Source organism: Manis pentadactyla, chromosome X, assembly GCF_030020395.1.
Source record: "Manis pentadactyla isolate mManPen7 chromosome X, mManPen7.hap1, whole genome shotgun sequence".
NCBI classification, from domain to species: domain Eukaryota; kingdom Metazoa; phylum Chordata; class Mammalia; order Pholidota; family Manidae; genus Manis; species Manis pentadactyla.
This window is the reverse complement of record NC_080038.1, coordinates 87,281,094-87,307,349: the sequence shown is the minus strand read 5'-3', so window position 1 is coordinate 87,307,349 and position 26,256 is coordinate 87,281,094. Positions and strand designations below refer to the sequence as shown.

At 34.5% G+C, this 26,256-nt stretch overlaps 1 protein-coding gene and 1 non-coding gene across 4 annotated transcripts in view; both read right to left on the bottom strand.

Moving 5' to 3' along the window:
• The window catches only part of PCDH11X (protocadherin 11 X-linked), an 821,697-nt gene that overhangs the window by 269,072 nt on the left and 526,369 nt on the right, over positions 1 to 26,256 (bottom strand). The window lies entirely within an intron of this gene.
• On the bottom strand, positions 16,524 to 16,713 carry LOC118907278 (U2 spliceosomal RNA). Its single transcript, XR_005022754.2, has one exon. It is a non-coding gene; the product is annotated as a U2 spliceosomal RNA (small nuclear RNA).

The window sequence follows — 26,256 nt, the reverse complement described above, 5'->3', positions numbered from 1 at the left end:
TCATGGTGTATGATCCTCTTGATGTATTTTTGAATTCAGTTTGCTAATATTTCGTTGAGTATTTTTGCATCTACGTTCATTAGGGATATTAGTCTGTAGTTTTCTTTTTTATTGGGGTCTGTGCCTGGTTTTCGTATTAGGGTGATGTTGGCCTCATAGAATGAGTTTGGCAGTATTCCCTCCTCTTCTATTTTCTGGAAAACCTTAAGGATAATGGGTATTATGTCTTCTCTGTATATCTGATAAAATTCCAAGGTAAATCCATCTGGCCTGGGGGTTTTGTACTTTGGTAGTTTTTTGATGATCGCTTCAATTTCGTTGCTGGTAATTGGTCTGTTTAGATTTTCTGTTTCTTTCTGGGTCAGTCTTGGAAGGTTGTATTTTTCTAGGAAGTTGTCCATTTCTCCTAGGTTTCCCAGCTTGTTAGCATATAGGCTTTCATAGTATTCTCTAATAATTCTTTGTATTTCTGAGGGATCCATCATGATTTTTCCTTTCTTGTTTCTGATTCTGTTGATGTGTGTTGACTCTCTTTTTCTCTTAATAAGTCTGGCTAGAGGCTTATCTATTTTGTTTATTTTCTCGAAGAACCAGCTCTTTGTTTCATTGATTTTTTTTATTGTTTTATTCTTCTTAATTTTATTTATTTCTTCTCTGATCTTTATTATGTCCCTCTGTCTGTTGACCTTAGGCCTCATTTGTTCTTCTTTTTCCAATTTAGATAATTGTGACAATAGACTATTCATTTGGGATTGTTCTTCCTTTTTAAATATGCCTGGATTGCTATATACTTTCCTCTTAAGACTGCTTTGGTGCATCCCATAGAAGTTGGGGCTTTGTGTTGTTGTTGTCATTTGTTTCCATATATTGCTTGATGTCCATTTTAATTCAGTCATTGATCCATTGATTATTTAGGAGCATGTTATTAAGCCTCCAAGTGTTTGTGAGCCTCTTTGCTTTCTTTTTGTACAATTTATTTCTAGTTTTATACCTTTGTGGTCTGAAAAGTTGATTGGTAGGATTTCAATCTTTTGGAATTTACTGAGGCTCTTTTTGTGGCCTAGTGTGTGGTCTATTCTGGAGAATGTTCCATGTGCACTTGAGAAGAATGTGTATCCTGTTGCTTTTGGATGTAGAGTTCTATAGATGTCTATTAGGTCCATCTGTTCTAGTGTGTTGTTCAGTGCCTCTGTGTCCTTACTTATTTTCTTTCTGATCGATCTGTCCTTTGGAGTGAGTGGTGTGTTAAAGTCTCCCAAAATGAATGCATTGCATTCTATTTCCTCCTTTAATTTTGTTAGTATTTGTTTCAGGTATGTTGGTGCTCCTGTATTGGGTGCATATATGTTTATAATGGTTATATCCTCTTGTTGGACTGAGCCCTTTATCATTATGTAATGTCCTTCATTATCTCTTGTTACTTTCTTTATTTTGATGTCTATTTTGTCTGATACTAGTATTGCAACACCTACTTTTTTCTCTCTGTTGTTTGCATGAAATATCTTTCTCCATCCCTTGACATTTCATCTGTGCATGTCTTTGGGTTTGAGGTGAGTCTCTTGTAAGCAGCATATGGATGGGTCTTGCTTTTTCATCCATTCTATTACTCTGTGTCTTTTGATTGGTGCATTCAGTCTATTTACATTTAGGGTCATTATTGAAAGATACGTACTTATTGCCATTTCAGGCTTTACATTTGTGGTTACCAAAGGTTCAAGGTTAGCTTCTTTACTACCTTACTTTCTGACTTAACTCGCTTATTGAGCTGTTATAAACACAGTCTGATGATTATTTCTTTCCCTTCTTTTTCCTCCTCCTCCTTTCTTCATATGTTGGGTGTTTTGTTCTGTGCTCTTTTTAGGAGTGCTCCCATCTAGAGCAGTCCCTCTAAGATACCCTGTACAGGTGGTTCGTGGGAGGCAAATTCCCTCAAATTTTGCTTGTCTGGGAATTGTTTAATCCCTCCATCATATTTAAATGATTATCGTGTTGGATACAGTATCTTTGGTTCAAGGCCCTTCTGTTTCATTGCATTAAATATATCGTGCCATTCTCTTCTGTCCTGTAAGGTTTCTGTTGAGAAGTCTGATGATAGCCTGATGGGTTTTCCTTTGTAGGTGACCTTTTTACTCTCTCTGGCTGCCTTTAATACTCTGTCCTTATCGTTAATCTTTGCCATTTTAATTATTATATGTCTTGGTGTTGTCCTCTTTGGGTCCCATCTCTCTGGAGTTCTGTGTGCCTCTGTGTAGTCTGAGCAACTATTTCCTCCCCCAGTTTGGGGAAGTTCTTATCAATTATTTCTTCAAAGATACTTTCTATCCCTTTTTCTCTCTCTTCTTCCTGTAGTACCCCTATAATGCGGAATTGTTCCTTTTGGATTGGTCACACAGTTCTCTTAACATTGTTTCATTCTTGGAGATCCTTTTATCTCTCTCTGCATCAGCTTCTATGCATTCCTGTTCTCTGGTTTCTATTCCATCAATGGCCTCTTTCATCTTATCCATTCTGCTTATAAATACTTCCAGAGTTTTTTTCACTTCTGTAATCTCCCTCTGGATATCTGTAATCTTCCTCCAGACTTCATCCCTTAGCTCTTGCATATTTGTCTGCAGCTCTGTCAGCATGTTTATGATTTTTATTTTAGATTCTTTTTCAGGGAGACTGGTTAGGTCTGCCTCTGCAGATCCTTTCTCAGGTGTTGTTTGTACTATCTTGGACTGGACTAAATTTTTTTGCCTTTTCATGTTGATAGCGGTGGCTGTAGGCAGGTTGCGGGTGTGTCAGCTGGGAGAAGAAAGTCCTTTCCTGCTTGCTGGATGCCTTGCCCTTCTCTGCTGCCTGTGATGGTTACCCACACTCCTGGAGCAGCCACCGGGTTAGTCCCCTGAGCTGCTGTGGGATGGGTCTCCATCAGAGCAGCATGGAGCCCTGCAGGGTGTGGCATGCATGCCAGGTGTGCTCCTCTGTGCTAGCGGCACCCCTGCCATGCAGCTCTGTGTCAGCAGCAGCCTTTGGGTCTCGCCCGGTTGGCTGTGCCTTGGGCTGGGATTCCGGTTGGCTGCTGGGAGCATGCCTACTCCCTCTGGTTCCGCTGCAGGTGCACGCGGGCCTCTACCGGGCTCTTCTGGCTCCACTGCCACTGGTGCGCACGAGCCCCTCCTGGGCTGTTCAGTTGAGCCACTGCGGCCTCACACAAGCTTCTCCTGTACTCCTCTGGCATCATTGGTGCACGGATCTGTTCCCGATCCCTTCTGGCGCCGCCATCCCTGGCACGCGCTGCCACTCTCCTCCTACTGGCCGGTGTGTCGGGGTCTGCACCAGTTTGAGGAATGACTGGCAGGCTGCTTAGTGCTGTGAGGAGCTTCAGAGCTGCACTGCCTCCCCAGGGTTTAGGGTGCCTAAGTTTCCCCGGGATTCCCAGCTGCTGGCTAATTGTGCCAGGACAACTGCGTCCAGCTATGGGGTCCCTTTCTCTTTAAGACTTGCAGAATGCAGTCACTTTTCTTTTGTCTCAGGGGTGCTGGTTGCAGGGAACTGCCCACAGGTTTTGCTTTTCTGTTTCTCTAATATCCAGCACCCAGTGCACCTTGTGTCTGCATTCCAGGTGCGGATTTCTAGAGCTGGTTGTTTAGCTGTCCTGAGCTTTCACTCCCTCTCCTTTCTGACTCCTTTCTTCCCACCAGGTTTTGGGGTGGGTGAGCGTTCGGGTCCTGCCTGGCCATGGCTTGTATCTTACCCCCTTCATGTGATTTTGAGTTCTCACAGATGTAGATGTATCCTGGCTGTTGTACTGCATCCACTGGTGTCTCTTTTAGGAATAGTTGTATTTACTGTATTTTCATAAATATATATGTTTTGGGGAAATTTCCTCCGAACTACTCATGCCGCCATCTTCCCATGATCCCTACCTTAATGTAATTTTGATTGCACTCATAGTTATTTTGTTTTGATACTTGAGATTTACATATAATTTTGTGAGAAAAGCAGAAGTTGTTGTTTACTATTATGTCCTCTGTTTTCATTTTGATTTAGTATCAGAGAATGAATCTTGTGAACAAGAGTGAGAGTCATTACTTCTCAAATTCTTCATCATATAATGTCATCAAGTTTGTGAGTGCACAAGACTATCCCTAAAGACTTTGGTTGTTCAGTTTTTATCCTTTCCAACTGGATATCCTTTAGTCCCAAAGAATTAGAGTATGTTAATAATGGTACTCAAGGTGATGCTGATAAATAATATTATATATACTACATCATTAACTTTTCTATATTAGGAGCTTATCTCAGCAATAAATTTTATATAAACATTACTCAGGATAGTCTATCTTCATGTTACTTGAAGGCATTAAAAGAAAAATAGAAGAATGTCACCTAGTTATTTCAATAACTCTACAGAGTACTGTGAAGCTCTAAAGCTATTATAAATGAAGGTAAATTTATCTGACCTATGAAGTCAGATTTTTCCCTCTATTGACATTGCAGAAAGGGATTGCCAAATTGATTTATAAGTACTGTGGACACCACCAGATTAACTTATTGCCTTCTAGCAACAGGTTGTCAGGTTTACACAGTAGTCCATGTGCACTGGGGTTGCCTCGTGTGTGACCTGAGTGCTCCAGTCAACAGGGTAGAACAGGCATCTGTGACTTTTGCACGCTTGTCAAGACCCTTAACTGTACTAGAAATGTCACACTCCTACTCATCAAAAATATATATGAATGTTTTTTTAAAAAAAGTGCTTCTACCTTTTATAAACTAAGATATTCCCTCCCAATGTTACTCCTATCCTAAACCACCAGCTTAAAGCAGAAGCCTACTACTCACTGTTCTCAAGATAATTTTGATAAAGACATACAGAATAAATAAGCTAGTATTAGATCATGACCTAAAACTACTCTCTGGGAAATTGACTGAATTTTATTTTTAACATAATTAATTTGTCCTGGATTGGCCATAAGTATGTTATTAAAGCCTGGTAAAAATTGAAAAATGTGTAAACTAATCCATTTCATTTCTATTACTGAAATGAAGAGAAATCCAGATATGTAAAATAAATGGAACTGACACTTTTAGAAGCAGGGTGAAATTGATGAGGGATTCTTCGAGTGTGATGATGAATCCCCTTTCCCCAGAGGCACACATTTATGTTCATAGTAAAATATTAGTATCTGAAAGTCAAAGGGAATGGGCTAGACTCCAGGATAAGCACAGAACATTCTCCTTTACAGGGACTCACAGGGCCAACAGTAAAGAGACATGCATGGAGGCCAGGGTTCAAGAATGGATCTGTGGATTTATTGCTTCCTTTTTCATCTTATGGTGGGAGATAAATGACAGATCCTACAGTTCCCCTTCTTTCTGGTCCTGCAACAATTTGAATACCAGCCTATCTAAAAAGTATGACAGCAGGGAATGAAGTCACAGCCTGATAGCTTCTCTGATTAATTTTATAATGTATAATACTTTTAATTGAATCTGGGTAAGAAAAGCCTAATTTCCCTTTTAAAACAAAAGCTTTAATATTTTTTGTTCATAAAGGCATAATGATAGTATTAAATAGAAAGAAATAGGCTTTTCCACACTATGAAAACTTTATGAAGTATTTGTTTATTACAATGTACTTGCATGTTAATTGCTTAGTTTCTTGCTTAAGCAAGCAAATAACATAGAAAGGATACCGTCATTACTCAGCAACCAAAAGCAGTGGCTGTAAATTTATCATAAATTTCAAGTTAATAGTCTTTGCCGGTGGTTGCACTAAAAGGACAATATAGAACTGAGAGAGGAAACAAAAGCTATTTGACAGATCTAAAGGACATAACACCACTAAAAGAAAACTAGTATTAATAAGCACGCTCTTCATCATTTCAGTTATACTATAGCTCTTTGATTTCAAGCTATTTTTCCCTATTATTCTTTTGTCCTTAAAATGATAATATTCCCCTCCCAATAGGCTTTATTAGTTGTTGTTAATAGTACTGTTATGAACAGCATTGTGATAGCAGTGAATTAGTATTGTTACGTTGCAAACAACACGTGTAACTAATTTTCTTTGTCAAGAACTATTTTTAGATTTCCCATTTATGTGATGTGTCATATATGTTTGTAATAGAATAAGTGGAATCTTTATCAAATTAAAATGAATAAGAGGTAGATTTCATTAAACCCTAGGACTATACTCATGTCTCCATGATTAAGTCTACCTTTTTTGTATGTTCTTTGCATTCTACTTAGCCCCTCTAAGCCTCAATTTTACCATCTGTAAAGTATTGATAGAAATAACTGTCTTCTCTGGTTGTTTTGAATTATATGAGATAATAAATGGAAAGTACATAGTAAATGTTTATTTTTGTTTTGGTTGCTACTGTTAATACTTTTCCTCATACATAGTTGATTCATCTGTCCATTTGCAGAATATTTCATATGATTCTGGAAAATGTTGGTAGTAATTACCTAGGATCACATTAGTTGTATTTAAGGTAATACTGAATATTTAGTACTCTTTGTTTCTGCTAAATACATATTTATATACACACATGCATTAAGTATTTAAGATCAAATTCATATAGTATATAATAGATGAAATTAGTCATCACAGAATGTCAATAGACACTTACATAGACATTAATTATAATTTAAAAGGCTATTTATCAACAAAATATATTTTTCTGCTTAAAAAATAGGAAATATTTCATATGCTTGCTATGTGTGCAATTGTGTAGAAGCTACATGTGAATACAGTAAAAAACTGGAACATTGAAAATGTTTGAGTAATGGTTATAACAAGATTGTAAGTAATTTTTTAATTTTTTTCTTTTTATCAAATATCTTCATGTATTGTTACAATTTACTATGTATGATGAATCATAGTAAGTTAAAAATATGTAATGCCATTTACTTGCTGGTGATATGAGCAAGTCAAATGATATATGGGGGTCATATATTCTCCATATGGTTGGTTTGGTTGAAAAAATGTGTGTGTGTTTGTGACAGAAAGAAAGAGGGAGAAAAAGAGCTTTGTCTATTTGTTAGACATTTCCTGTCTACATTATAAGTTCTATAAGAGAAGCAGGAGGCAGGGAAGTATATTTCACAATTACTCTATAGATAGGTGCAAAACTCAGAGGAGTGTGAGCCAAAATTCTGTCTACTGCAATAATTGTTCATAATACTTTATTTTTCTCACTAACCAACTGCCATAGATGCATACTGCATTTGTGTACTGGTGCTAAAACTAAACAATTTGACCTCAGGTAGAATAGGATTCTTTCCTCTTGTTTCAGTCTATATATAATGCCATATCACAAACTTTGTTGGTAACCAACCCAAACTCATTAAGTGTGGGAGCAATTGTGGTGGTGCCTGGTACCACTGACCATACATGAAAACTGATTTGAATTATACCATGATGCTTACTTAGCAAAATGAGAAAAGTAATTGTGTAATATTTTACAAGAGCAAGGGGAAGGTTACAAATAGTAACACTGCAAAATGTATTCTGTATCTGCTAGCACACAAATCAAAAAAGTCTTGCTCTACTAATCAGTACTATTCTACATTTATGAATTATAATTTATCATTGATAATGATAGCAGCTCTCATGTACCTAGCACTCATGATATGCCAGGCTTTGTGTTAAGTATTTTACATGTAAAATCTCATTTCATTCTTTTCATAATCTTATCTTAGGTAGATATGATTATCTGCATTTAACATAGGAAAATAACTAAGGTACATAAACCTTAATTTGGTGGCCATCAACTCATTCTTAGTAAGTGGAAGAAGCAGGTCTTAAAACTCAGTCCAAATTATTTAATTCTATACGTTGTTCTTTCATTGAATTTGTAAAAGCTCTACAATGTCCAATGTGGGATTAATGGGATTAACACATAAATCAAGTAATATAGAAATCAAATGTAAAAATGCCTATGACCTGATTGTTTCTCCTACAACTCCTGATGAGTAAAGACAAAGCAGTTCCTACAACTCGTGACTGCCCTCACATGGTTTTGGTGTCCTTAAAGAGCATCACACCCTAGGGCTGGACTCAAGGTCAGATAATGATTGTGTGTTGATCATGTGTTGAACCCCCTACACAAAATTCTTTGGATGTTTGGGTTCATTTGCTCAATAAATATGAGGAGTGCCTTTTAGACATTACTCTTGAGCTGTTACACCTTGAGTCCCCTGGCTGGTCCTTTCAGATCTTCAATAACTCATTGCGTCTCCTCCCTTATCTGTGGGTCAGAGGCAGGGAGGGACTAACACCCAACATGATGATGATAATGGAAATTCAGATGGTTATCTAAGTTATCTAAATATTTCCACAAAATGTTTTGATGGTTAAAAGATCTTTTGGTTTATCTTACAGCTCTGTCCACATAGCAATAAGGCTGCTTGCAACATGTGTGCAAAATTAAGTTAGTTTTCGAGAGAATTTACATATCTTTTAATAAGGTAGACAATGGCTTATTCAGTGCAGAAAAGTTGTTATACAAAGATAAAAGCTAGTTTCATTGAGTAGGACTTTTCATGGAATAGTGCTTGTGAAGTCTTTAAATGACTTGGATTTCTTGGTCTTTAAGGATGTTAACATTTTCCCTAACCTCTAACCAATCAGTAAAACTGATGAAAAAGTGACAATTACAGAATTCTTTGTCTTCGCCTTAGATGGCATTCTTTTCATTTTGTTTTAGAAAAGTCAATTTTTCTCTAATTAGAGAGATAATGGAAGACTTACTGAGATTTTAGGCAATCAGATATTAACCCAACCCATTTCTATGCCAAGGTGCTTTGGAATAATAAAGGTGCTGATTTACACCCGTGAAAAGGATGTCAAACACTAATCTCATACCAGTGAAAGATTAAAAAGTGTCCCACAAGAGAAGCAAAAGGATTTATGGAAAGCAACCACAACTACCCAGTCTCTATATTTCAAAAGACAAACTTTGAGTCTGGCTATGCAATCATGGGGAGAAGAAATTTCTAAGCAAAACCGTTTCCTACCGACTAGTCCTATTTTTGTCTTTGCGTTTGCATGTGGTTTCTCATTGCTGGATTGCATAGGCAAGACTTTTCTGGTTGACAGCTGTCAAAAAGCATGGCAAGATCAAGTTTAGCTACAAAATGTGGAATTCTCAGGAATGTGGCAAATTCCAAATCAAAGGATAAAAATGTATCAATTTTGAAATGCAGATAGGTAATAAAAACATGACGAAGACATTTTCATCCAGATGGCATATTCTGATAAAACAATTTTATTCAATGAGGGTTTTATCTGTGGGAATTGCGATACAAAATTGATTGCCCTAAATTTTTCTTAGGACTAAATATGGCATTAAAAAGGTAATTTTATACTACAGATTAAGCATTAAATAAACTAAAAAAGGTAAAAAAATAAGTTAACAATAATCTTGCAGTTTTAGAGAAAATACACATCTTTTACTATTACAATTAATATCACTACTTCTACTACCACTACTATTAATAACTAACATTTAATAAAAATTACTGTGTGTTGGGGTCTTTTATGTCTATTGATATGTTTAATGTTAGCAGTAGCCAGAGTTACCATTACCAGTTGGGAATATTGAGGTTTAGGGAAGCTGTGAAACTTGCTTAATTTCAAATAGCTAGTAAATGAGGTACCCAGGATCTAACCTCAGATATTTTTAACACTAAATGGGTGAGCTTTTTTCCTATACTAAACTACCTTTTATATTGAAGAATTAGAAAAAAGAAGAAAATATTTGATGGAACTGCTTAGATTTGCTAAGGATTCTAAATCTTGGTTCAAAATACTCTATAGATGTTTATTTACTGGATTTGTACCTAGCCAATTATCCTAACTGAGAAATAATTAAGGTATTTTACACACCACTGGAGAATATTCTTAGTAGTTATTGTCTACTTATGACCTTGATCAATATATTGTGAAGTGAGGAACAATATTAAAAAAAGAGATTTTTTTTAAAAGAACTATTCTTTTAACAAGAAACATCCATATTTGGATAGCTTAAAGTTTGGGGCTCTTTAAAAATATTACTATAATTATGAAGAAATCTGAGGCCAGAATGTGGAAATGTAGAGGATGAATAAGGAAACTTAAATGAAGTATCAAACTATCAATCTTCAACTAAATGTTACTCCTCATGGAGAGGGGACAATTTCCAAAAAGGTGATAACAATATATTCTTTCCAATTAATTCTCACTCTTGCCTCTATTATGTTTCATTCTCTAAATCCAACATTTAAAACCTAACACTTTTATACTGCAGAGGATGTGGAGAAAAAGGGACCCTCCTACACTGTTGTGGAAGTGTAATTTGGTGCAGCCACTATGGAAAAGCAATATGGAGGGTTCTCAAAAAACTAAAAATAGAAATACCATATGACCCAGCAATTCTACTTCTGGGAATTTGCCCGAAGAAAACAAAATCATTGATTCTAAAAGGTACATGCACTCCTATGTTTATTGCTACATTATTTACAACAGCCAAATATGGAAGCGACCAAGGTGCCCATCAACAGATGTATAGATAAAGAAGAGGTGGTACATATACACAATGGAATATTATTCAGCCATAAAAAAGGAATCCTGCCATTTGCAATAACATAGGTGGACCTAGAGGGTATTATGTGAAGTGAAGTAAACCAGACAAAGATAAATACTATATGATTTAACTTATATGTAGAATCTAAAAACAAATCAAAACAAAACAACAATAAGACACTGAGAAGTGACTGGTGGCTGCTACAGAGGGGGATGTTAGGAAGAGGGTATGAAATAGGTGAACGGGATAAGGAGGCACAAAAAGTTAAAAATTAAAAAAGATAAATAAAATGAATATGTATTTCACATGAAGAAAAACACTTTTATAGATGACTTTTGAATTTTCTGTCCTTGACTGTGGTTGTTTCTGACAGTATGTGTTACCTGCCTTTGAAACATGAACAAAAAAACTTAATTCCATTTTTGGCACTGAAGATCTGAGTGGAACTTTTCAATGTAGAAGGGCACAGTGAATAAATGCCTATCAGAGATTGGTTCTTTAATAACTACAGAGTCTTCATGAGATTAAAAATTCAGAATGAAAGATCCTTGCATTAGCAGAACCAGGAGGAGAGGAGTTTCCAAAATCTACTAATCTAAATCCCTTAGACTTGAAATATAAAGTATTTTACTTTTCTCAAAATTCTTTCTGATACCAGTCTCAGAGCAGTTTTGACCCTAGTAAATTATTTGTAAAGAGTCCCAAATTAAAGAAACTAAAAATATGAGGTCAATAACAGAAAAAAAAAAACCTGACATCACTGTTTTCATAATTTCGTAATTGGGTCATTCACAACACCACTAAAAATCCCTAATAATGTTTAATTGAATTTCCAAATGGAATGACTTGTTGGGTACATAATTACAGATAATATCTTTTTATGAAAAAAGCTTCACATTATTTTAAGAAAAGAAAAATATTACATCATATTTTAAGTTGTCTTGGATATAAAGAAGCTGATTTGAGAACTCCTTTTGAAAAATAAGTTTTGGCTAACTGATTAACTAATCAAATTCAGCATTTACTGTTCTATTTAGAGAGATCTCTAGATTTCTCTGCATGTTAAGCAATTTTCTGATGGGATTATAGAAACCAGTTTCCTTCAATGTGTCAGCAGAGATAAAAAATGATACAGAATATGTAATTTCTTTGGTTTATCTGATGCATCTTTAAAACAAATTCAGAGGATACTGCTGGAAGAGTAAAAGTCTTTAAAGATATGACCCAGGTGCACAACATACAAAGTACAGTTTCTATGAAGAAGGCTTAGAAGTAATGTAATTATTCAAGAGCAATTCAAAAGCTCATTCCTTAAGTGTTTATATGTGCTCAGAAAATGTGATGAATAAATCATATGGGGTTCAGTACTTCTCTTGACATTAGTAGGGTGCCAATAATTTGTTCTATTAATGAAAGCAACATATTGTTGTATTTATTTGCCAAATCCTTCTGGGTAAAAAAAAAATAGAAAGAAACTACATTCTTTTTTTGGTTACTAAACTTCCAGTAATTGAGATTTTTCTCAACTCTCCATTTGGTTTTGGTTAAGAAGGCAAAACAACAGTAAGTGAAAAGCTATGCCCCTAACTTAAAGGATTCTGTTCTTTCCAACATGAATATTATGGCTCAAGGTCACTTCTCTGAGGCCAGTTTTATAGAACTGAAATTACTGAGACAACTCCAGTCAGTGATTAAGCAATCTAGCTACCAGACAAAACAATCCAAAGAACAGAAAAGAGAGTTTGAAAAAACTGACTCTGCTGGATAAAATTTTTTCAGACACTAGCCAATCTCACACTGAGCTTCATGCTATACAGATCCGGCAGGAGTAAATAGTACATGCTACAGAATATTTTAATACTGCATAGTGTGCATAGTTAATACTACTGTGCATCTATGTGCATCTATAAAAGTTCAAAGATTTGAAAGGTGTGTAGCAATTCAATCTTCTCAGGGCTCTCTGGGAGGTGTACATATTGATTGTATTTTTCCTGTAGCACACATTTCCCAGGGCCATGGATGGAGATTGGCAAAATTCATGCTGGTACTTGAAAGGCAAAGAAATGAAAAGCCAAATTGTGGTATATTATAAGGCACTCAAATTAAAATTTATTGAAATCTGGACCTGTAGAGGCTCTCATGGAAATATTGATTTACTCTGGTCTTCAAACATTGCACTTTTCATTCTTCATAGACTGATAAACAAGCTTATGCCCTATTTATATAATTAACATTTATTGAGTATCTCAGTGTTTTAGATATTGCAAAAAAATTATTATTAGCAGATATTCAAATGTAAAGAGCACAAGAAATGAGCCATAGGTTTTTTGTAATGTGAAGGCAGTGTGTAATGATGGAAAAAGCATAGCTCTTGCCCAGATGTAGGTTTGTCTTCTCCATCAGTCACTGACCCACTGTGTGACTTTGGCTGAGTTAGTCAACCTCTCTTAAGGCTCTGTTTCTTCATCTCCAAAGAGAGCTAAAAGTACCTACCTTTACATAATGTATTTTGTAATGTTCCTGTCACATAGTAAGCATGCACTATATGTTAGTTACCATCCTTCTTACAAAAAACCCCTCCCTACATTCTGTGGAATTACAGACCACAAAGGTGCTGTCTTTGTTCCCACTTTGCTACTGTCAATGAATTGTCTTGGTCACCCTAAGTAAGGATTAATGAAAAAGTTGTGTCACTGGGATAACATGGGCAATGATCAATACACAACTCAGCCATTAATGAAGAAACCATCATGCAGGGAATAGGATCATGAGGGAAATCAAGAAATCATCATTGACAGTTTTAGATATTTGACTGAATAACTACAGGTCACCAAAACACACTGGGAGAAGCTTTCATTGCTGAGCAAAGAGTTAGGCAGTTCTGGCCTTATCTATATCCTGGTGAATTCCTCTCATTCAAGGCTATATGTTATATATAAAATAAAGAAAAAATAACTTGTCTTAGTAGAAAAATGATCTAAAGCAGTAAGTTCACACAGTAGAAAATGCTTTTCCAATAGCAAAAATATCACTTGAATGTAAATTTTAAACTGTTAAGATGATCTGTGACTGGTGAAAATACATTCAAATTTCTAAGGTTTTAATAACTGCTTGCTAGCCCTGCAAATGGAAAACTGTTGGAGGTAGGCACCTGTCTTTTTTTTTCTTTAGTGTTCTTATATAGTAACTCATTTAAAAATAATACAATATTCATGTCAGGGGTGGTATTAATTTAGATAGCAGATTAGTCAAAACATTTTCCCTGGCATAGACCTAATCTCTAACTTTAACATGTAAATTAATGTAAAAATAGGATTAAGTTTCAACAACTTTAATTTAAAGGAAACTTGCACTGGAATAAAACTATTTTATTAGGAAAATAGTTTTTTATTAGGAAACATCTATGCTAGTAAAATATTTTCATACTACATACAAACCTTTCTTTGAATTTATTTAACAGTGATATTAGCTGTCTGTCCATTTTCCTGTTTTGCTCTGCAAATTCTTTAAAGGATAGAACTACATGATGTCAATCACTCCACTATATCATAAAAAAGAAAGTAGGTGACTATGTTTTGTGGAGGGCAAATAAAATAGAAAAAAAAGTTAGTTTATCTTGTAACAGCTTCATAACCATGAGCAGAAAGATTTACTGAATAGTCAGTTCTAACCCTTTTATCTGGAAGGACTAAGGCATGCTTTTACACTGCAATGATGCCAGATTTGGTTATGCGAAATAATTAAAAACCAACAGTTTACTTGTCAATATTTAGATTATCTAATCTACTCAATGCAGCTATTTAATTCAAAAGATGACCTTTTTGTTGGCCTATTTTATCAATAATAGCAACTAATGTTTTTTTTTTTCCTATGCTATAAAGGTGACAAATATTATCGTTTTATGGAAAATCTGTTAATATCATCCTGCTTCTTCTGAATCATACATTTCCTATATCTTATCTATGTCATATACAATGAGGAAAAAGGACTATATCTTTTATTTCCATTAAAACAGTAGTTAAAAGATTCTAATTCCCCTATCAAAATTGTAAAACTGAATGTTAGGGACAAAAAATGTGTCACAGACACTGGAATTGTTTCCTTTCTGGAGTGCAGGAGAGAAACACTAGTAGTGATGGGAGATAAGTCCTGTGAAAAAATCTGATTTCATGGCTTTTCTAGAGAATTTGCTTTCATTTGCCAAATGTGGTGACTACTTATTTTAACCGAATAATGTCAATATTTGAGTAATAGGGCTTTGGTTTATTTTTTTTCTCTTCAATTCTAAGAAGTACATATTTAAACAATAATTCCCTCTGCTGATGGTACATCAAGTAGGATTATAAAATAATCAGAAAAAACAGAAGAAGTAATAAATGTAAAGATTAGCCACTATTCAGCAAACTAACAATTAGCTAATATGGAACACCACCGGTTTTACAAGGTTTATTGTACCTTGAAATGGATTCAAAGTGAAAAATAAAACTAATAAAACTAACTTGAAATCAGGAAAGAGCTATTATAATTAAATACCTACTATGTATCCAGTAGGTTTGGAGAATTACTTATTACTTATTTTAGAAAGCTGAAAGATTGGTATCATCCTCATTTTGCATTTCTACTTTTCTTAAATGTTTTGCATATCAAAGTTTATTCCTTATCTATTTTTCATCTAATAGAAAATAAGTGAGCTGGAAGTTTTGTTGAGGTAAAAGTCACATAGATAAAATCATTTGGCTACTCAGAAAACACAGAGCTTGAGAATTTGGACCATTTCCATTGATCTTATGTCCTTTTATTACTTGGAGTTTCAGGTAAACTAACGACTAGAATCTACAATATGCCAGATTTAACCAAAAAAACTGCATGTTAATAATTTCTCAAAAGCCTGTAAGCATCACAAAGGGATTCATATATTCTTGAGATTACATTTCTCCTCAGTGTTTCTGCTTTTCACACATACCAGACAGAGAATGGATAGAATAAATTTAAAAGTATTGTAACTCAGAAAACAAAGTGAGGTCAACAGAAAGAAAACCAAGTAGGGATATAAGTTTGGGAAGGAAAAAGAAATTTTAGAATTTGTTGGTGTTTATAAAACTGAGAAGTTCTTATTTCCAAACTTAAAAATGAGTTTCCAGTCCAACTATTTTATTGCTCTGTGTGTCAATGTGGACAGAAGAGCAAAATGCAACAGAAGATTGGAAATGATGGAAAAAGGTGTGCAGAGTCAGGTCATAAAGGAAAGTGAAGTGGAGTAGCTTACAAGTAACAAGGGGCACAGCAAAGACAGCACTGCAGTGAACTGGCTGGGGAAAAACAGAGCAGGGAACCAAGTAAGAAAAAAAGAATGATGGCTTGGCTATGAGAAGGTAGAGTATCTGGAGATTGAACAAGACTTTTCTGTTTCCATTCATCCATCAATGGGCAGTTGGGTTTCTTCCACCTTTTTGCTATTGGAAAAATACTGCTATGAACATGAGTGTACAGATACCTGTTTGGGTCTCTGTTTTCAATTATTTTGGATATATACCCAGAAATGAAATTGCTAGATCATATATATTAATTCCATTTTTTAATTTTTTGAGTAACCACAGTGGCTGCAGCATTTTCCATTCCTATGAGCAATAAACAAGTGTTCTAATTTCTCCACATCTTCATCAACATTTCTTTTTCTGTTTGATAATAGCCATCCTTTTGGTGGTGATGCTTGCACGACAATGTAAATGTATTTAATGGCATTGAATTGTTTTTTGTTAATAGCCATTTTAATTTTCTGAGCAACCACACTGGCTACAGCATTTCACATCCCCATAAACAATACACAAGGGTTCCAATTGCTCCATATCTTTACTAACATTTGTTTTGTTTTGTTTTTTGATAATAGCCATCCTACTTTCTCATTGTGGTTTTACCCAATGACTTAGTATACAACTGTTCATTGTATTGTCCTTCTTTCCCCCTGAAAGGGGGTGCACCATTCCCGGAAGTACTGCAATACCAGGTCAATGCATGGAGTGAATGGAGCAAGCTCCTGTTCCATCTCCTTGCTCCAAAAATCCATTTAATATGTTGTCCTTGGATAGAGGATGCATCAGATGTTTAGGTGGTAAGAACCGATACTACACTTATCTCAGCCAAAAGGCTAAGAAGTAATCACTGTATTTTGTTATAATCCTTTTTGTTTCTTTAAAATCAGTAGTAATGTTCCCTGTTTCACTTTGGATTTTAGTTATTAGGGTCTGCTTTCTTTTTTTCTTGGTCAGTTTAGCCAAAGGTTTGTCAATTTTGTCAATTTTTTTGAAGGGCCAGTTCTTGGTTTCATGGATATCCTCTATTGTTTTTCAGTTCTGTATTATATTTATCTCTAATCTAATCTTTATTATTTCCTTCTTTAATTTAGTCTGTTCTTTTTGTTCTATTTCCTCTAGCTGTAAAAGTGCATTGTTAATTTGAGATTCTTTTTCCTTTTTGGTGTAAGCATTTATAGGTATAAATTTACCTCTTAGACTGCTTTCACTATATCCTATAAATTTTGGTGTGTTGTCTTTTCATTTCAGTCTATCCCAAGATATATTCTAATTTCCTTTGTGATGTCTTCTTTGATCCACTGGATGTTTAAGAAATTTCTATATGCTGTGGATTTCTTTTTGCTCTTGATTCTAGTTTCATTCTATTGTGATTGGAAAAGATACTTTACATAATTTCAATCTTAAAATGTATTGACTTGTTTTATTGTCTAACATACTATCTTTCCTAGAGAGCATTCCATATGCTCTTGAGAAAAATGTATATTCTATTGCTGGCTGTTGGGTTAAGTGTTCTGTACATGCCTATTGGGTCCAATTTTTCTACAGTGTTGTTCAAGTTCCCTATTTCCTTGTCAATCTTCTGGTCATTCCAGTTTTTGAGTCTTTAAATTTCTTACTTGTACTAACTAGTTTGGTAAGGCCTATTCTTATATTTTAACCCAGAAATATAAAATATTACTAACAAATCTATCCGCACATTGAAAATAATTTTTTCCAATCTTATGCATTTTTAATTATCATCAACTGTTAGTGTTCTACATTTGTTTATAGTTTTCTTTTTATTAGCATTGAAATACCTAACCAATACCACTGTACACTGATACAATGCCACACTTGCTTTTCATATCCTTTGTTCCTTTTCAGATACCTGTAAAGCTCTACTTCTGCATTGCTCAAACAACTCAATGCCTACTTCCTTAGGAACTGGAATGCAAACATACTGAAAAATAAATGTGTTTATTTCTTCACATTCTAGTAAAAGTGGCGTGCAAAGACAAATTTTACTCTTATTCCAAAGAGGGTTTCCTTATAAGGGTGTAGAATCACATCTCTACCCAACTGGGGACACCTTTCACTCTACTGTGTCCTAAATGATCACTACATTCAAAGCTTATGAAATATTGAAAAGAAAAACACATTTGAGAAAAATCTTACAAATAATTTAGAAACACCATCACCATTGTAACCTATTTCATTTTGGTTCAAAAGTTTTTAGAAAAATTTATCTTTTTCTTCCTTTATATTGATTAAATGTTCCTTTGCATAAGTGCACCCATAAAACAAGAAATGTAAGTGTGGTGACTAGTTTGAATATACTGTGTCACTCAGTCGTATTTCACTGTACTCTTATAGAGGTATATGCCAGCTTTTCCTTTAGCTAGATTCCACTTTACAGGTTTATGACTAGCAAAGGGGTGATGATGAAGTAACAGCAAATTGATGTATTTAACAGGTGTTATGGACTGGATTGTATCCCCTTGAAGTTCATATGTTGAAACAGTAACCCCTAATATAACTGTATTTGAAGACAGGGCCTTTAGGGAGTATTAAGGTTAAATGAGGCCATAAGGGCAGGGTTCTAATTAAGAAAGACTTGTGCCCTTCTAAAAAGAGGAAAAGACACCAGCGGTATCTCCCTCTGTCTCTTATTTCTCTCTGTCTCCACATGTGCACACAAAAGAGGCCATGTGAGGACACAGCAAAAAGGCTGTCATCTATAAGCCAGACAGAGACTTCTCACTAGAACCCAACCCTGATAGCACTTTGATCTTGGACTTCTATCTTCCAGAACTTTGAGAAAGTAAATTCCTACTGCTTAAGCCACCTAGTCCATGGTATTTTGTTTTGGCATCCCTAGCAGCAGGCTTTCGGCTCTTTCTATATGTGGCAACACTATCAATAATTTTGGGATTTTGAGGATTTATTTTTTGCTGAGTATCTGATGTAATCTGCTGTTAAGTGCAGCCTTATTAAAATATGCCAAATCAACAAGAAAAAATTGATTCAATTGTTTGAAAGTAGGCAGATGTGATTATAACAGATTGCTTTCAGATACTCCTGTTTTCTGAAACATAAAAAAAACAAATTACCTCAAATTTATATTCATTGCAATCATGGCTAACTTAAGAGGGCTGAAAAACTGTCATTTTCCTAAGTTTATTTAAGTTCAACATCATTCTATTTTCATCTCAAATTCACTAGAAGAATTGGTAATGTAGCAGTTTTATCTTATTGCTTTCTGATCAAAGATTATTATAATTTTTAACATAAGGGGTAGCATAGTAAAGTGGAAGAAGATAGGGTAGAAAGAGGTCAGAACATAAGGATGGCAGTCCTATTCCTGACAGTAGGGTATTTTGTGAGCCAGGAACTATCACTATCCTGAACTTCATTTTCATCATCTGAAAGATGGTGGTGGTGGGAGTAAACTAGATAATCCTTAAGCATTTCCCCAGCTCTGACAATATATTATCCTAAGATTAATGTTCTTCCTACATAAAGTACTCTCTTTATTTTATTCGAATTGAATTACACCAGTCATAAATGGACATGTCTGTCAGAGATATGGACATACATCATAAATAGCATCATAAATGTTTCTATCATTAGATTTTTTTTTGCAATGTCATAAATGCATATCAATTAAAAAATAAAACTAACACATCTATTCCGCATTTTGTCAACTTAATAAATTCTGGAGAATTTGAAACACTTTCTGTTCTGCTTAAGACTGTAGATTTAAAGGCATTCATTGAAAGAAAGTTCACCATTTTTATATGTCACATAAAAGCTGGGCACCTGTATTCTCTAAATGAATACAGTAAAAGTCTACAGTAAAAAAGGTTTTATTTAATTATTTTGGTCAAAAGTCTGTAGCTAAATTGGGAAACATAAAGGAAGACTTTTGTGGGTGTCTGATTAATATTATCAATTTAACTAGCCAACCAGGACAACCCTGAGTAGATAGAACCTAAACGTGAAAAAGGAATAAAACTGCGTTTTTGTGATTTACCTTTAAATGTTCTACCTGTTTGTTTTCTCTAAATATCATTGCTGGCAGAATTTCTCATTCTGTTGGGAATTAAGAGTTCTCATGCTTCTAACACAAAATACCTCATCTTAATCATTTAAAACCCATGTTGCATTATGATAAATATCTGAACTCATTTAAACACTGTTTATCTTGTGAGGCATGATTCTAAAACACCAGTTTCAATGTTATTACAACAGACTGTCTCGGATTGTAATGGCAAATGTTGGTGTTAATTGTATTTATGGAAGGGAAGAGCAGCTTCTCGGTATGGAAATTACTATGCAAAAATGATCTTAAAAAATGAGAACAGAATTTTACTCTTTTAAAGGTTTGACAGATATTACTTCTTAAACATGTGAAAGCCTGAGAAACATTTAAACACATGCTTACAAGTACCAAAGAAATGCAAATATATTCATACTTTGAGACACAAAATGGGACCTGTACATGAGACACATAGTCACTAACCACAATATTTGCCAGATCATATTTTAAAAAAGTGAATGGATATACATACTGTCAAGATTGTTCCTTTTGTTCAGATCTGTCTCACTTGGTGGTTCTCTAGTATGCTATAGAAATGGCCATGTTAGAGGAGGAGGTATAAAAATCCACTGAATTTTATAATTCTCTATAGAAATGCTGAGCATACTCCTCTTATGGAAACTCTCAACCATTTGCTTTGCAACACTGTTATCTTCCTCTGTCCATCCTATTATCTTCCTCAATAGGAGTGGAAATTTTTCTTTCTTCAGAGTCTTCCAATCATGTAATTGAAAGTGTATTGTGCTAGGGCTTCACCTTTAAAACTGTTAAATTTTTCTCTGTGTTCCTGGGTCATTTCATTTGTTTCAGTGACTTCAAATAATATATATATATATATATCCTGTCATGACTGTCACATTTCTATCTCTAAGTTCAAAGTCTCTCTGAACTCAAGACCTGTATTTCTAGCTGCCTCCTGAACATCTTCATCATAATGTCTTGCAGTTATATCAAAACAATGCCTCTAAAACCATACCCATCACTTTCCACCTCAATTTTTTCCTCCCTTTATATTTCCTACTTGTGTTGAATTCCAAACTTAGCTAGAAACTATTGTCCCATTATCAAAATTTAACTTGTTCCATATTCAATTTCCATATTCAATCAATAATTTGCCAACTTTCCCTAATATTTCTTTTGAATTTATTCTCTATGTGGTCTTATTCTTGGAGTCATGGTTTAGGCTCTTAAGAAATTTAATATATGTATCTATGCCTAGCTTACTCCACATTTGTTCCATACAACTGCTAGGTTTTTCTTTAAACTCAAATCCGGTCAAATCACTCAAGATCTTAGAGGGCACAAGGGTGTTACACTGTCTAAAGGATACTTTTCAGTTTTCTTAGTATGACATAGAATACCCTTCACAATAAGGTATGGTAGCTTCATACCTTAAGCTCTAGCCTATTTAGAACAAAACAAAACACTGCTCTGTCTAATTAACTAATTTTATAGTTCTTTACCTTAAAATTAAGGGGTGAAAAATGACTTTCAGCATAAAATCTGAGGAGCTTCATTGACTTGATCCCCAGTGAAACAGGTGAAAACTATAAAAAATAACCACTTAAAGTCCTTGAAAATGTCCAAGGTCATCCAACAAATGAAGAAATACTTATTCAAGAAAATGTACTAAAATTCAGGTAAACTAGGAAGAGTCTGCAGTACTTGAATGAAGACCCGGGTCTTCCCTTCCCCTCTCAGCTCAGCAAGAATAAAACTCCACAGCATACTGGAGCAGCAGCCAAGATCACAGGGCTTCTTTTCTCCAATATCCCAGTTGGAATACTGTTTCTAGGAGAGTCATAACATCAGCATGTCTCATCTGGGCCCCCAGCTGCCTGTGGCTGAGGTTAAGTTCCAGGTGAACTCAAGTAACAGGTGGGGTCTCGCTTCTTCTACCTAGCCCTCACTCATGGGATAGAGGCTCTACCTTAGAATAAATCCCTCTGAAAATATTAGCACCCCACTGTGCCCTGCCCTGGCTTGTAAGGCAATGGTTCCATGTCTAGAGAGGAAGACTGGGATTTGAAGCTACTGTGACTGTCCACTCCCTCTTTCATGAAGCCCTCAGCTCCTCAAGCAAGAGTGTCACTCAAAGAGAACTGCACCAATTCTGGACCAGATGGTTTTATTGTCGAATTCTACCAAACATTTAAAGAAGAATTAACACCAGTTCTTCATGAACACTTCCAAAAAAATGGAAGAGGCAGGGAAAATTTCTGAACTCATTGTATGAGGACAGTATTACACTGATACCAAAAGCAGACAAAAATAGCACAAGAAAACTACAGATCATTATCTCTCATGAAATAAAAATTTTTTCAATAGCAAACCAATACAGTGACACATAAAATAATTATACACCATGACTAAGTGGGATTTATCCCAGTAATGGAAGAATTTTGTTCAACATACAAAAGTCAATCCTATGCCACAGCAATGAAAAAAAGACAAAAATCCACATTAACATTTTAATAGATGCAGGAAAAGCATTTGACAAAATCCAACACCTTTTCATAGCAAAAATATTCAACAAACTAGGACTAGAAGGAAACTTTCTCAACCTAATAAAGGGCATTTATCAAAAACCCACAATTCACGTTGTAATTATTGTGAAAGATCAAATATTTTCTAAGACCAGAAACAATGATATACACTCTTGCCATTTCTACTGAATATTGTAGTAGAGATTTTTGCTATGATAATTATGCAAAAAATAAAGTAAAATAAAATATACCCAGAGTGGGAACAAGTAAAACTCTCTCTATGTGCAGATGACATGATTTTGTACATAAACAACCCTAAGTAATCTACTAATAATAATTAGAACTAATAAAAAAGTTCAGCAAGGTTACAGGATACAAGGTCAATATATAAAAATCAGTTGTATTCATCAATTCATTCATTTTTATGGTTGCTTTTAGATGTGACAAATAAAAACAACACCATGTATTTAACTTTTGGACTGATTATCATTTTTTTATGCTCTCTGAATTCTGATTGATTGCAGTTCAGTATTGATGTTACTATTTCATTCATGAATCATTTTTTTGCATTTATCCTTTGCAAAATTTAAATTACTATTCATGTTGACTTTCTCTCTATCTTGGTTGCAGTCAAAGTTTTCTTAATCATTCATGAAACTATATTTGTCTATTTATTCCAACAAATTAACAAATAATAACTGACTTTCTTTTAGATAGTTACCATTTTAGCTGCCAGAGAACAATTTAAAATATCTAAATGAAAAATAAAAAACTTCAGAACTTCTGGGACTCCTTTAGTTGTTACAATGTGAGATGTTTCATTGTACAAAATTCAAGATAATAATAGCATGCTCACTCAAGATGGCAGGCATATGTTTCTCTAGGGCCTTGAATCTAATAATTACAATCTATTTTTATGTATCTCCAAACAGTTTTCTGAGAGGATGCCCTTGTTTTACAAGTGAAAACAATAAGGTATTCTGGATGAGAACTAGAATACAGAAATTGCTTATGAAACAATAGTTTATGAAAATTTCTCTTTGCAGTCACTGTGGGCCCACTTGTTTTTCCCCAAGACCACAGCTCCTAAAATGTATGAACAAAACTGGAATATCTATTTACTGTGGAGTATTGGAACGTTTGGAGTAGCTGTGTCCTTAAGTAATGGATATATTCCTTTAAAAGGGGGGTCAGAGGTTAATTAAAGCAGATTGGTGTAAAAACCATTAATACTGCTAGAGTTGCTACCGGGCAAAACTTTAATATTTTTTAATAAACTTATTTTAGAATAATTTTAGATATCCAGAGAAGTTGCAAAGCTAATACAGACAGTTTGCCTGAACTCCACAAACATTTTTCACTCTTACATTACTATAATGCATTTTGCCCCAGCTAATGAACCAATATACCATACACTATTATTAACTAATTTGTGCTTTATTTGGATTTCCTTAGTTTTTACTTAATGCCTTTTTCTATCCAGGGATCTTATCCAGGATTCCACATTGCACTTGATCATTGTGTCTCCTTAGGCTCATTAAACAGCTTGTCAAAATTTCCTTGTCTTTAATGACCTTGATAATTTTGAGGATAACTGGTCAGGTATTTTGTGGAATGTCCTTCAATATGGGAAATACCCAATGTTCTTTAATTCAGTTTTCAAAGCAGAAGACACAAAGATGTGCTTCAACATGCCAACATAGCCTCTGAGAATGTGTTTACAGCTTTCGTTCTAAGTTCAGAGGAGACCAGGTAAGTGATGTAAATCTTCAGTGTTCAATTCTAGGCCTATATATGTTAATGTTAACTGATTAGACACTTAAGTTTCTAAAGCAGTTAAAAACTTAGGCCTTTTATGTCTTGTGTTTGATTTTTTTTAAACTGCCATACCAAGTATCTTCCATTAGAAGGTTACATTTACTTTCTCTCTTTTTATTTTCCCTTTTTTTCTTTACAACATGACTATTGTTATCTTGGCATAAAAATATCTTATAGCTAGAAATATAATTAGAAGTATATAAGAAAGTGGAAAATGCTCATAAAAATTTGAAATGTCTCAAGATTTGTTTTTATACCTCTGACATTTTAAAGAGAGACACATAAATCACAACTTAAGGCAGGAATTTATTCCTGATATTACCTTCTTGATCATATGGGATTCATCTCAGTATTTTACCTTTTGTACACCTAATTCACCATAATGTGCCCTGTTTGGTTTGGCCATATTAACTCTGATACCATTACTTTTTAAAATGTTAATAATTCTAACAATTTTTTGTTGTTGTTAATGAGTGAATGACTATCCTAATGCATCAGCAAATGTAGTGCATGGTTTATTTATATTTATTTAATGCAAAATTTTTTCTAACTGAATTTAATGCTTCCAGTGTTACTGATTTAGTCTTATCCTATATAGAGTGGTAGCAGGGGCATTGGTAAAAAAGCATTAAAGGCTCAAAGGTACTTGTGTGATTCCTTTTCACTCAATAATTAACTCATAAGATAAATAGTTTAGGGCAAGTGTGACCAAGTAATTTGTCAACTAATTGATGAGATGGAATTCTAAAGATCCAGGAAAATGAATTAACCACTGTATCTTGATTTCCCCATTTCTAAAATAAGCATCACATCTTCTTTTGTGCATTTAGTGACAGAAGCAAGAACTGGCCAATTAGAGACCTCTGAAATCCTTAGAAGAAAATGCTCACATTATACACATATACACACATAAAACAAAACAATATCGAAGTCCTTAACTAGAACAGAAGTGGAATCTTGAGTTTAGAAAGGTGATTGTATCTAGTATAACTCCAAAGTGACTTGAAATTTGATTCAGTGTTGCATTAAGTTTTACTTTCAGTCACACTGGAATATTTTATTTAAATGAAAATCTGTTGTATGCCACTCAACTCACACAATTTTTCTTGAACTTGACATCAAAAATGACATTTTGATATCACTGAGATCTGCCTTCTACTTCATTTTTCTCCTCACTTTATTTTCCATAGAAGAATCTCTGATGTAATGAAATCTTAGCTGGTGCAAGTTCAGGGTCAATTACAGCTTTGGTCATTGTTGATCTACTGAAGAACATTGAGAAATGTAATATATATTTCTAGAAATCCATAAAATGTAACATATATATATTTTTTTTCTTTTTCCCGTCAGCTCAACTTTTCCTGGGCACGTAGGCATACAATGCTACTTCTTGAGAATTTTTAGTCATGAGGTATGATAACCACAATACCAGAAATCATACAATTGTTCACAAATCCTTAAAGGAAAAAAAACATTTTAATTTTAATAGCTCTCTAAAATTTTGGGGGAATGGCTATTGTAGACACAGGAGAGGAATACACTGGCTATAATTATGATACTGGACAGTTTAACAAATAAAGTATTATAGTTCTCACCATTCACCCAGTATTTTCTCTTTCCTTTCTTTCAAGGGATAAATTTAAAAATCTCTACACAGATGCACACATGTACAGCATGACAGCTGCCTTGGCAAAGGCTTTTCATTTTCCTGAATGGTTCCATTATGATCTTCATTCACTGGCTATTATTGATCCTGAAACAAATATGGTTCTTTCTTGGTTTTGTTAGGCAGGATCTCTCTTGTTAATTACTCTTAGTTTAAATCACTTTGTATTTTGTTAAGGTCAACAAATTGAAGGAATTAAATAAATAATTCATGCTGTATTCTCACTGCAGTTGTCTTTCTGCTACTTTTCAGTCCTTTGAATACCAATAAATAATAAAACAATTTACTTCTTTGCCTGTTGTTTTCCATAGCAACTGTGTATGGTTATGTGTGTGTTGCA